Raw genomic sequence first — 13,401 nt, forward strand, 5'->3', positions numbered from 1 at the left:
AGTATGCTTATTGCTTTATATGCTTCTTATTCGCATGGTCATCTGGTAAACCTGGTTGTGAAATGGGGACAGAAATTTATCACCACATGTACCTAGGGACATGGGCAGGTGTGACTTCCATGTTTATGGAAGTTTTTGTGGTCTACTCTTCTAGCTGGTTATAATATATAACAAAATACATCTCCTGTTCCTGTCACTTGGTATAATAAATATGTAGGTGAAATTTCTTACGGAGTTTGATTACTCAGTCAAAACCTAAGTATCCTGTTGGGAGAAGAACAATCATTTTAGTGACACTGTTCTATTCTTTGGATGAATTGAATAGTTACTAATCCAGCCACAGAAGAAAGACACAGGTAATTGCAATTGAGCAAACATACAGAACCCTACAGAAAAAGACTCATGAGAAGTGTAGAATTTCCCATCAAACATCCATCCATCTCTATTCTCTCCATTCCTTGGAATAGTCATTGTAGCCATAGGAAATAACTCTAGGGACCAGGTCTACACTAGGGGGAAAAATGTCATTCCTCATTCAAGTACTCTGGAAATGAGTTCAAAAAGACATAGTCTACCCATGGTCAATGGTCATTGTGAGGTCAAAAACTCTAGTAGCCAATTTGAATTTTCTTTTAAGAAAATGTAACACACCACCTACTACCCCACTTCTTACTGTGTAACACCACTAGAGTTCTTTAGATTGTCCGAGGGTAGACAGGGATGTTGACTGGTCAATGTTTTAAATGCAACTTGTTTAAATTAACAGCAACTATTTTCTCTCATTTGTCTACATCACCAATACCATGAGGCCTCATCCGGGGCCACTGCTGAAAATCAGGTGTTAGAATGAAACTGATGGTTATAGTTGTGGTGTGGTCAGGATCCCTTAGTCTGGTGGCTGCATGAAGCTCCATGCCTCTTGCTCACTGTTGTATCTTGGGTGCATAGTACAGTGCTTGGTTATATGTAGGCATGTGAATTGGTGGTCTGGGTTTAAACCATGTTAGGCAACCAAATGCTTTTCAATATATGAAATTTTTAGAGCTGGAAATACCTTTGAGAGAATAGAGGTCACTATGCATTTTCTGTCTAGCAGCAATTCTCCCAATTTTCCTTCCACACAGAATTGTGATTTTGTTTTGTTTTCTTCCTCTTTTGTACTTCCAGGAGAGGCTGAAACACCACCTCTTGAGGGTCGCCTTTCCAGTGATTTGTTCAGATTTTGGCACATGTGACTCAATTATGGCCAATACTATGTGAAGGGACATCTTCTGAGGAGCCTCCCTCCTTTTCTTCTGGATGCTTTGTGTCTGAATGTGACGCCTGGAGATGCAACAGCAGTCTCACTACCAGCACGAGGATGAAGCTGATACCCAGGTATGGCGAGAGAGAGAGAGAAAGCTAGAAAGAACCCAGGTTCTTGATGGCATTATTGAGCCCCCCAATCAGTCAACCCCTAAGCTTCCCTGCTGCTCAACTTTCTGTTACACAGGATAGGACATTTCCTAAATGTTTAAACCAGTTTGAATCAGGGTTTCTGTTGCCTCATGGCCCAAAGCATCTGAAGTGATGGAGAGAATTTTAAGTCCAATTTCTCATTTCACAGCAGATGTAACAGAGTGTGCTCAATGTTATGTTGCAGGTGACAGCAGAACACAGGCATAGAGAGGCTGAATCCTCTGCCTTAGAGCCATTTTTAATCAGATGCTGCCCCTCTTACAATTTACTTATAAAGTAAAGGTGGTTTAAAAGTGTATCTCTGAAGTCACTGTCCTTGTATTTGACAAAATTTCCTGGCCAGGTTTAAAGTCTGGAATTCCAGTCCAAATTTTCCTCACTTGGACATGCTGAATCAAAGTGGCCGCTACAGAGACAAAGAGTATGCTTGTTGACTTTGAAAAACTAAAAACGCTTTGTTCCTAATGACTAGGGAGCAGTGACCTGGGAGACTCGATCTGTTTGGTAACTGTGGGCAGGGATATACATTAGGAAGGTTGGTTTGTCCTTTCTGTTTCCAGGGGCATCTCTTCTATCAGGTCATTCTCTCAGCTGCAAGGCCTTCTGTTCCCCTCTAATGCTACTTCCAATCTGTCCATGCTGCAGGGTCCAGATTATACTGTACTGCCTCTACCAAGTCTTCCCAGATCACTTTAGCATGCACCAGTAACTCATTTTCAGAACTCACTCATTTCCTGAACTCCTTACTCATTCATTAAACATGTCATGTTACAGAATATTTCTCTTCTGGTATTTCACTCATTTTGCTCCTAAATTTTATCTTGAGGAAGCAGATCAGAAAAAAAGAAAGGACACAGATTTTAAGGGCACATTGACTTGACTTGAAGTGAATTCTGCTCTAGGGCCCCTGCCTTGCAGAACTCTAGGGGCCAGTTAGATAACATGCAGCCCTGACTGGCTCCACCACTCTGGAGCAACCTTCTATGACCACCTCAAATCCATTGTGAAATGCAATTGGGGTGTACTGTATTAGTTTCTATTGCTGTTGCAACAAACAACCACAAACTCAGTCGCTTAAAATAACACAAATGTATAGCTACTACGGTTTAATATCCCCTCCAAAACTTAGGTTGAAATTTAGTTGTCATTGTAACAATGTTGAGACATGGTCTTATAGGAGGTGATTAGGTCATGAGGGCTCTGCCCTCATGAACGGATCAAGGCTGTTAATCACAGGAGTGTGTTAGTTATCACAGGAGTGGGCTCCTCATAAAAGAATGAAGTTCTGGTTCCCTTCCTCTGTCTCTGTCTCTTGCATATTCTCTTGCCATGTAATGCCTTCTGCATGTTATGACGCAGCAAGAAGGCTCTCACTAGATGTAGCCCCTTGATCTTGCACTTCCCAGCCTCCAGATCCATGAGATAAATGCACTTCTGTTATTTATAAATTACCTAGCGTGTGGTATTCTGTTACAGCAGCAGAAAATGGACCAAGATACCTTACGGTTCTGGAGGTCAGAAGTTCACAGTGGGTTAGCAGGGCAGGGTATCTTCAGGAGGCTTGGGGTAGAGGGGGAGGAATCTGTTGTCTTGCCTTTTCCAGCTTCTAGAGGGTGCGTACATTCCTTGACTCATGACCTGACATCATTCCAATTTCTGTTTCCATTGTTACATCTCTGTCATTCTCACTCTTACCTTCCTATCTACCCCTTATTAAAGACCATGGGAATTACACTGGACCCACCCAGATAGTTGATAATAACCTCCCTACCGCAAGACTTTTAGTCACCTCTCCAAAGCCCCTTTTGCATTTGAGGTAACCTATTCACAGGCTTCAGAATTTTTGAAGGAGGGGAGGCATCATTCTGCCTGCTATATACATAGTCTTTGGATCTCAGTTTCCACATCTGTAGAATGGAGAACTACTGTCTTCCCCACAGGGCTATTGAGATGATTGAATGAGGTAATTTCTGCTTATGAATTCCCAGCTCTGTGCTTGGCACCGTGGAGGCAGGCAATTCTGATCCATGTTCTCTTCCAAGTGGGTTGTCAGCTGGAGGCCTTCTACTTCTTTCTAATCTGTGAGCTTCTTGCTAGTGCTGCATCCCCAGGAGGAAATCAGTAAATGCAAGAAATAATTACCTTGATTCATGACACTGCCTTGCACATAGTAAGTACCCTAAAATAATTCGTGGAATTGTTTGTTATTTTGGTGTTAATGGATGGGGAGCATCTGATTAAATGTTATTATTTATTAGATCCAAAATATAAATTTGGATTCTTCTGTTGCACTTTTACCTAATTACTCTAAACACCAGTGGGAGAGAGGAATTAGTTCACAATACAACATAAAGAAAAAAAATATCTTGCTGTCACTGACTTCTCTCCTTGGTCTGGAAACTTCCTGAATTCATAGGGTGCCACTGACTGCTCTCTCTGCAACTGAAAAATCTCTCAAAGGGCCCTGTCCAGTTAGGTCACACAAAGCCAGGCTGATTATTTAGAGAGCACACAATGCTCCCTCACATGGGGCACAGAGAGGAAGGAATTTTTTTTTTAAGCCAGTTCCAGTCCCTGGAGCTGCAAACTGCCCTCGGGGCAAAGAAGCCTGCAGCATAATTGGGAGGAGTCTGGCAGGAAGGAAGCCAAGGTAGGTTAAGCTGCATTTCTGTCTATAGCCAGGGTCTCCATGCCACTTTTTAAACATCCCCCTCTGGGACAAACCTGTATGTCAAGTAAACAATTAAATAATACGCAAGGGCCAAATCAGGAAAACTGCAGCTTCAGCCCTAGAAAACAATGCCGAGAAACACTAGCCTGTCTGCCGCTGCTAAGTCAAGGAGACGGGTTCCCATGATTCTGTAAGAGAACTGGGTCAGGGAGGAGATACTGTCTGTTTAGAATATGCTTCAGGCCCCTAAACTTGGTTGGTTTATGCTTTTTCAGGTTAATAAAGTGGAAAATGACTTTACCTCATCCCTCTATCAAAGCATAGTGCGGCTGCCCCGGGGATCCCTAATATAGTCGGAGATGATGTGTTTGGAAAACGGGGTGAGAAAGGGTCCAAAGACGAGACCCCAAAACTGTAAGGGGAAGGTCGTGTGAGGAGGACAGATCATTAGATGGGACACCTCTGCCCTCAGAGCTGGAGGGGGCTGTGAGAAGAGGAGTCTGGATGCCGCCATCTCTGAAGGGTCTTGCTAGGCTCCCACTCCATCATGTCTTGGCCAGCCAAGGCCAAGTGGTGTGTAAACTTAGGATAGTCACAGAATCCTGAACTACTAGCACATGGGGGTTGAACTTGTCTGAGGATCTTTTTGAGGAAAAGGGGGAAGCATTATTCATGCAATGTGTGACCAGAGTATAGAATTCACGATCCCAGCAGATGGCATGGATGGACACTGAATAGTTCGAATCTCTCATCTCTCTGGACAGAGCAGGCTGGTGGGATCTGGGGAGTTGGGCTGGCCAAGGAGGCATATTTCAGAGTCCAGAGCAAATCCCAGCAGTAATGCCTGGGAACAAAGCCAACTGGTACCCAGGGCAAGCAGTCCAGATCTGGGGTGAGGCTACCAAGGTTGTACCAGGCAAGAGAAGAAGGGTGAGCAAGGGAATATTCAAGAGCATCCGGGACTGCAGGGAGCTAATGAGCACGGGAGTGCAGAACTGAGGTCAGAAGGCGTGGCCGATGGAAACTCCCAGCGGCCATGTGCAGGGGCTCCGTGGATGGCTGCTGGCTCTTGGGGCTTAAGCACGCAGCTCAGGACTGGCAGCTCAAAAATGTCTTGAGCAGATTGGCCCCTCAGATAAAGTGGGACACACAGTCTTTAAGAAAGACTTAGGAAGTGCAGTCAGGCTAAGCAGTGGGCTGTACTTTGGGACCCTTTTGCCATAGAACAGAGGGCAGCCTCTGGGTCTGGCCATGTGTCATAATTCCTGTGTTGGACCAGCCCCATCCTGATGCGGGCATTTAGGTATTTACTTCCATCTACACTCTCCTTGGGTAGGGCAGCGGCAGAAATAACTGGTTTTGAGGCCTCCACCTTGCAGGGTCCACTTTTCCACTACTAACGCTATCTCTCAGGGCATCCCAAATTCATGGGAATCCCATTCTGAGAAGCCCTAGTATAGGTCTGGACACTGGATAAGAACCAAGAGCGGTGTGGTGCTTATACACTGTGACAGAATAGGCCTGCCTGATTTAGCAAATAAAACCACAAGATGCTCCGTTAAATCTGAATTTCCAAAAAGCAGAGTAAAATTTTTAGTACATGTCTATCCCCAGCACTGCATGGGGCATACTTATATTGCAAATGATTTGTTCTTTGTAATGAAATTCAAGTTTAACTGGGAATCCTGTATTTTGCAGGTCACCCTATCACAGAAGCCCATATGGAACCAGCTGGTTTGAGACAAGCGCGGCTTCTGGGCCAAAACAAAACAGGCAGGTGTTTGCTCAACCTCTGCTAACGGTCTATTTTTAAGGCTAGATGCTGAGTTAGGAGAAGAAGCTGATGAATTGAATAAAATGCTACAGGCCATCAAATATCCTTTGAATTTTATCTAGTAAGTCACCCATAAAGTGCCACCCACCAGGGAGCTTCATGCCATTTCATAAATACATATGAGAGCTGCTGTGGAGAGAGATGGAGCCCAATGCAGGCACTGGACACACCATCCCACAGCTTCCCCATGGCTTTCAGAAAGCTTGCAGATATTTCTCTTTTCTGTTCTGAACTCTCCACAGAGAAATCCGTCAAGGGAGAAAGCAATGACTTTGCTCTCACTGGGCCAGAAATTCCACGACTGAAATGACCCAGGGGTAGCAGGCGGGTTTGACAATCTGTCAGTTTCTGGATAGTGTTACTCGTCAATCATTCATTTTTGCTAAATTGCAGAAACTCTTTTCTTTAAATCAAACTTTATTTGCTCATGATGCAGTTTAAGCCCAGTTTTTGGCGTGTGTCCAGGGAACTGGGTACCACCCTGTCCACTCGGTCATGGGGAAACCGTTAAGTCAGCCTTCAGTTTGGACATCTCTGCTCGAGGCTTTAGTTAATTTTTCTTCCCATCTGAGACTTAACCGCTGGGATTGTTCCACATATGAAGATAAGAAAACAACTGAAACTTGATTTTGCTCTATGGAGATAAAAACAAGGTAACATTTTATTCAAGAAGAATGTGTGTAATAACAGTAATCTGAAAATAATGATATCTATAAGGTCTTTGGCAAAGCCACCCAGGAAAAGAAAAACAATAGATGTGAAAGCTTCAGTGAGTCATAACACCACCTTTCAGCATCAAAAAGCCCTGGAATCAGATTCAGATAAACTGGTTTCATCAGCTCTAGACTCAGCTGTATGCGTCCCTTTTTATTCCTTGTGCCAATTGCACATTCTCCAGATAATGGCAAGGTATTGGCTCTCCTTCAAAACACTCAATTGTGCAGCAGAGGAATGAAAAGGATTCCTTGTAAGCTTCTTCATGTCTAAACACAAAAATAGCTCTCTTCCTGGGCCTGCCCAGTGGGCTTCCTTTCCCTCTGGACATCTACAGAGAATTGGGGGCTGGACCAGTGTTCATCAAAGGTGGTCTGTGGACCACCTGTATTCGAATTGTTTAAAATGCAGATTTCTGGGACTCACCAGAGACCTAGTGAATTTGATCTCCTAGGTAGAGCCCAGGACTGTGCATTTTTAATGGCTCCACACCCCAAGGATTCTGAGGCATCCTAGGTTGTAGGGGCCACTGGGTTTATCCAGCCACACAGCCGTCACCTTATCCTGCTGCCTGCATTGTCACTTGGCTTCCTACATTTGAGCGTCTCTTCTTGCCAATGCAATTCTAAGCACAAAGTATGCATTTGAAATTCTATCTTTGTCCCTGTTAGTGCCTAGTTCACTGTAGTTGTTAAAAATTTTTTTTATTGAATGAAGGACCTGAAATAATTTCTCTTTGCTTACAGTTTGTTCAAAGAAACACTTTTGCCTATAGAAGATTGGATCATGAATTTGCCAATTTGATTTCAAAACAAACCGATCTCTCTCTACATAAATGTGTCTGTGTGTATGAGTGAATATTGCTCTTCTAAACAAATGTTTTGAGTCAAAGGTCCACCTTTGTCCGGAATAGGACAACAGGGGATACATTGTTGGGGAAAAAAAATGTATAACTCAAAAGGAGTAAGCAGTCTTTGCCTTATCTGAGAACCACTGTCAGAAAAGCTCTGTGGAGATTTTAGGGTAAGGGGTGTCCTAGGGGAATAGGTGAGTGTGTGTGTGGTGTGGTTGAGGGAGTACTAAAAGTCCCATCTGACTAGTTGCACCTGACTCTTTGGTCTGTCTCCATGTGTGCAAATAGAGTCACTTTTCTTCAAGTCAAGAGCACAGCTCAGCGTATTACAGTGTCTAATCCCAGAGATCGCGAAAGATATGTTTTGCGGGAGTTAGAGAGCCTGGGACTGCAGCAGTGCTGGCGGCAGGTCTGGATGGGGAGTGAAGACTGTGCTGGGCTCCTGGTGGGGAGGAGAAAAGATCCCTGGAGAGGGCAGTGGGTGCAGGGCACGTAGAGCCAGCGCCTCGTCTTTCCCAGTCTTGTTCAGAGTTGCCCCGAGGCAAAACCCAGGATGAGGCTGTACAACACATGCGAAGGCAGGAGCGTCAGGAATGAGAGGGAGGGAAATGGAAGTTAGAGAACAACTCCAGACTCTCTGAGATGGATATAACCTCACTTGGCTAGACCTGCCTTTGGGATCTGGAATCTGATCTGCAACCTCCTGAACATCTTGTTTGAGGAGTCCTAGGGTAGGGATGCACACTCCCTCACAGTCACAGCAGGGATGAGAAAATACATTCACAGACTGAGCTGCGATCCATCTGCTGGTGATTTCTGCCCTTAGCTCTTACCCTTCTCTCTCCTTCCTTTTCTGGACTCACTTCCTGACAGACATTCATGTATTTGAAGAAAGCTCTTTGTCCTCTCTAAGCTTCCTCTTCTGTAGGTTGAATTTCCCTAGCTATTTCCACTTCTCCTATGACGTGCTTCCCTGCCACTCTTTTTTCAATGCATGGAATTTCTTACCCCAGGCTGCCTCTGTCTTCCAGTGGGGCCCTCACTATTTCTGTCAGCAGCACCTGCAATTTCTCAGTCAGCCAGGCTGTTGAACTCAGTCTTGCCTCCTCCTACTCTCTTATCCTGAAGCTGTTGGGAATTGTGTGTGCATATGCATGTGTGTGTACACGTGTGTGTGCACAATTCTCCATAGGAGTTTTGCACATTTCTGACTGTTTTTGCCCTTAGAAGTCCTCAAGGCAGAAAGCAGAAATGTAGCTGGTCTAAGCTTGAGGTGGGTCATGCCTGTGGCTGGACTCTGTCAAGGAGAGCCTGCAAGCAAGTGGAACTGCCCATCACAGCTGAGGCTGAAGCCAGAGGAGAGCTGAGGCCAGGGGATGTGGAGTACCAAAAGTGGCTGCTATACAGAGCCCCACACCTGCTTAAAGCCTTGCCAAGACGTGTTTTCCATTGTTCTCAGGATGAGTTGTGTGTCTTATTTTTGCAGACGAGGCCTTTCCTGATTGATACGGTTTGGCATTTGTCCCTTCCAAATCTCATGTTGAAATATGACTCCTAATGTTGGAGGTGGGGCCTGGTGGGAGGTAATGGGATCATGGGGGTAGACCCCTTGTGGATGGCTTAGCACAGTCCTTGCAATAGTGAGTTCTCATGAGATCTGCTTGTTTAAAAGTGTGTGACATCTCCCTCTTCTCTCTCTTGCTCCTGCTCTTGTCATATGACACACCTGCTCCCCCTTCACCTTCTACCGTGATTGTAAGCTCCCTGAGGCCCTCACCAGAAGCACATCAGAAGCAGATGCTGGCAGCATGCTTCTTGTGCTGTCTGCAAAACTGTGAGCCAATTAAACCTCGTTTCTTTATAATTTACCCAGCCTCAGGTAATTCTTTATAGCAATACAAGAACGGCCCAATACACTGACCTGGCTGCATGCACCTCTCATCTCTTCTCTTCCACCCTTGAAGGACACTATGCCACAGACATTCTGAGCAATAATCCAGCCATGCTGAATGCTTAATATTTCTTCTGACAGAACCTAATGCACTAAGATGTTTGGTTCAGCCCTGTTGGCAATGGGACCCATCAGAGCTTGTGGAAGCAAGTGGGCAAGGGTTACTTGACCAGATTGATACTTCAGAAAGATCAAGGCAGTCTGAGGTTGGAGGATGAATGAAAAGGAAGTAGAGTGCTAGAAGAAATTCACTGTGGTTGGACTTTATCCTGAGGGCAATGAGGGTGCTGTGGGTGGGTTTTAAGTAGAGTGGTGAAATGATCACGCTGGCATATGAGGTGACTTGCTGCAGGGTAAGGCATGGATTTAGGGGTGACTTATTTGATGTGGAGATGTGGGAAGAGGCAAGGATGATGTCCCAGTTTCTAACCTGGGCAAATGAGTGAATCGTGTTGCCATTCACTGATGTGGAGATCAAGGGATGACGATCAGGTGGGGAGGGAGATGATGACTTAGTTTTGAATATTATGAGTTTTAGGTACTTTTGGAACATACAAATAGAGTTGTCTAAAAGTCTGCCCAAGAGAGAAAACTGGACTTGAGTGATAGATATAGGAGTCCTTAAAGGAGATAAGTGGCCAAGTCCAGAGAGTGTTTATTGAGGGGAAGACCTTGGACTGAACCCCAAGGTACACCAGGTTTCAGAAACGAGACACCCATAAGAAGACTGAGAAGGAGAGAAAGGTCAGAGGTAGGGAGGATAGGCAGGGTTTGGTGTCATGGAAACCAAGGGAAGAAGCTTTTTCAAGGGACAGGCTGACAGTGTCAAATGATGCTGCAAGTTCGTGTGAGATGAGGATGGAGAAGAGTTTGTTGGTTTTAGTAACAAGCAGGTGGATGGTGATATGGGTGACAGGGGCTTCTGTAGAGTGATGAGGTCAGAAGTTGGTTGCAATGGGCTGAAGAGTGTGTTGCAGTTGGAGACATGGAGATAAAGGGTGCAGACACATTGTATTTTTGATGGTTTGGTTATGCAGGAGAGGAGAGGCCAGTAGCTTGAGTGGAAGGTGGGTTTGGGTGATGGTTAAAAAATAATATTGTGAGACACTAAGGCTGGGCACGGTGGCTCACACCTGTAATCCCAGCACTTTGGAAGGCTGAGGTGGGTGGATCACCTGAGGTCAGGAGTTCGAGAGCAGCCTGGCCAATATGGTGAAATCCCATCTCTACTAAAAGTACAAAAATTAGCTCGGTGTGGTGGCTCACACCTGTAATCCCAGCTACTCGGGAGGATGAGGAGGAGAATCGCTTGAACCCAGGAGGTGGAGGTTGCAGTGAACCAAGATTACACCTCTGTACTCCAGCCTGGGTGACAGAGTGCAACTCTGTCTCAAAATAATAATAATAATAATAATAATAATAATAATAATAATAATAATAATAATATTGTGAGACACTAAAATAGGTTTAAAAGTTAATATGGAGGATCCAGTAGAGAGGGCAATGTTGACACTACAGGGGAGGGAGAGAATGATACACACAGCAGAGAGGTGTCTGAAGAGGTGGTAGAAAGGAGGGATGGGATGCAGAGGAGCCTTATACAGGAGTAGGGAGAGCCCTGTCACAATGACAAGAGGGGAGGAAACAGGGCCAGTGAAGATGCAGGAAGGTAGTGACGAGAATCGGAAAGGGTTCCCCCCAGTGATTTAGTTTACTTTGAGAATAAGGGAACAAGGTCAGCTGATGAGGTTGAGGGGGCAGAGGTAGCAACCTAGGTTTCGGGAGAGTAGAAAAGGTTGAAATAGCTGCATGGGGAGCCAGAGAGCTGCTGAGGGAAGCTATGGGTTTCCTGGAAGTCCCGGAAGGCTCAGTTGACTTTAGGTGACCTTTCCATGGTCTCTAAGTAATCTCTGTCCTTCTCACACTCTCATGTGACTCACATTACCTGTGCCTCTCTCAGAACACTTACCACTTTCTAACTCTTTATCCACTTGTTTGTGAGCATCTTGGCTCTCCTCTAGACTGTCCTACGCTCCACAAAGGCAGACTTTGTCTTTATATGACTAACAGCCCTGTGATATTGCGTTGCGTGTAGAAGGGGTTCAACAAACATTTCCGGAATAATTAAGTGAGTGCAGCCTGACCCCGTGGGAGGTAGCAGGACACTTACTCTGTGCCAATGTTTATTTAGAAAGCAGGGATATGTCTAGTGCGCTCTGAGAGCAAGACATGTTATTTCGTAGCTGGAAATATAGATGTAGGGGTCATTAGGGTTTATAAATGGCCAAGTCCGGAGAAATTTAACTCTGGTATTCTATTCTTGTTTAGATGCTCTGCAGTTCCTCACACCCAGCTATTGAATTTAAGCAATCCTGGAGCAGCATCCTCAGCCCTATCAGACCCAGCACTCTCTTTCACTAAAATAGATCTGGCAACTTCCATCACTTTCTTTAGATAAAATTCATTAATAATCTAACCCAACTTTACATATAATTTAAAAATTTAATGTAATGTCCTAACTGTAATAAAGAGGAGAAGTAAAAGGAGAGTAAATTATAATCAAAGAATACTTTTTTCAATGCTCGGCACTGTGGAACCTAGAAGAGAGCTTCTCAGACTTTTAAGTGCATATGACTCATTTGGAGATCTTATTAAAATGCAGATTCATATTCAGTGGATCTGTGTGGGGCCTGAGATTCTTCCTTCTATCAGGATCCCAGTCAATGCAGATGCTACTAGTCTGTGGACCTCTCCTCTAGTAGCAAGGAACTAGGGCTCATGAAGAAGCCCTCGAAAATTTCCTCTTCCAATAGTGAATGCACCTGGATTTAGGAGAAGTAAAACAACATTCAGTCAAATATTGATGACATTTTTTTTTTAGTGTTGGCATGTATGAAATAAGACATATATATATCATCATTATGAATGTGACAGTTTCAAAGACAGCTTTATTCAGGTGTGTCCTATTGGTGACTCAAATACCATGATGTGACTTTTGGAAATGGTGACTAACCCTGGGGAAGATTTTAAATTAAACAAAGTAAATATTACCCCAATTTCCACTGCAATTTCATGATTGGATAATTCAGCATATATTGAATTATACAAAAAATATTTTGTGTTTATATGGTAAACATAGGCTCTAGTCTCAGAAAAATATAAATAGATTTTTCACCTATATGTATGTCAGGTGGGACTTCAAAGTCATGCAGGACATTGAACAATTCTTGGTTGGGACCACCTCTGTGAGGCATTGCAGAATGTCTGCAGCTGTGCCCCTGCCCAATAAAATGACCAGTGCTTCCCAATCATTGGAACAACCAAAAATATCTCCTCAAGTTTCCATAGTGCCCCGCCCCTGAGAACCAGCAACCTAGAGGAACTGAGGAAGAAGAGCAACTATAGGTGGAAACTTCTGGAAGCACACGCATCAGAACCCACTGCTGTAAGCAGAAGGTGCATTTTCCTGGGAAGGAGACACAACCAGATTGCTTCCACTAAGCCGACTTTGCAAATCTGTAACTGCTGAGTGGACACAAGTGTCTGGTTATCACGAAGCCATGCTGTATCACAAAGAAGATCGAAGCTACACAATTTCCCAAGGCAAGACATGATCAAGATGCTGCCTAAGATGGAAGAATACATTTTTCTAGGTGCAAATTAGTGCCAGTGATGTTTCTGCTAAAACTCTCAAGTGAGCCCAAGGTTGTGGCCTTGTCATGCTTGTGTATTCTGGAGAAGAGCAAGAAGTAGGTGAAGTAGGGCCTGGCCCCTCCTGGATGCCAGCAACTTCTCCAGCTCCATCTGATGCCGAGCCTCTTTGCGCTTACTCTGTTCATTTGTTTTTGATTTTCCTTTTGTGGTCTAGAAATTCTTTCAGGTCTCAGGGCTCTCTTATATACTGCTTTTTGTGCCTAGGA

The 13,401-nt window shown here is 44.4% G+C and overlaps 1 long non-coding RNA gene across 1 annotated transcript in view; it reads left to right on the top strand.

Moving 5' to 3' along the window:
• The window catches only part of LOC135971298 (uncharacterized), a 30,032-nt gene extending 22,648 nt beyond the window's left edge, over positions 1-7,384 (top strand). Inside the window, exons 2-3 of the long non-coding RNA XR_010587383.1 lie at positions 1,168-1,377; positions 5,828-7,384. This is a non-coding gene — a long non-coding RNA (uncharacterized lncRNA). The remainder of the gene's footprint in view (positions 1-1,167; positions 1,378-5,827) is intronic.
• The last annotated feature ends 6,017 nt before the right edge of the window (positions 7,385-13,401 follow it).

The sequence above is a fragment of the Macaca fascicularis genome, chromosome 6, assembly GCF_037993035.2.
Source record: "Macaca fascicularis isolate 582-1 chromosome 6, T2T-MFA8v1.1".
NCBI lineage: Eukaryota > Metazoa > Chordata > Mammalia > Primates > Cercopithecidae > Macaca > Macaca fascicularis.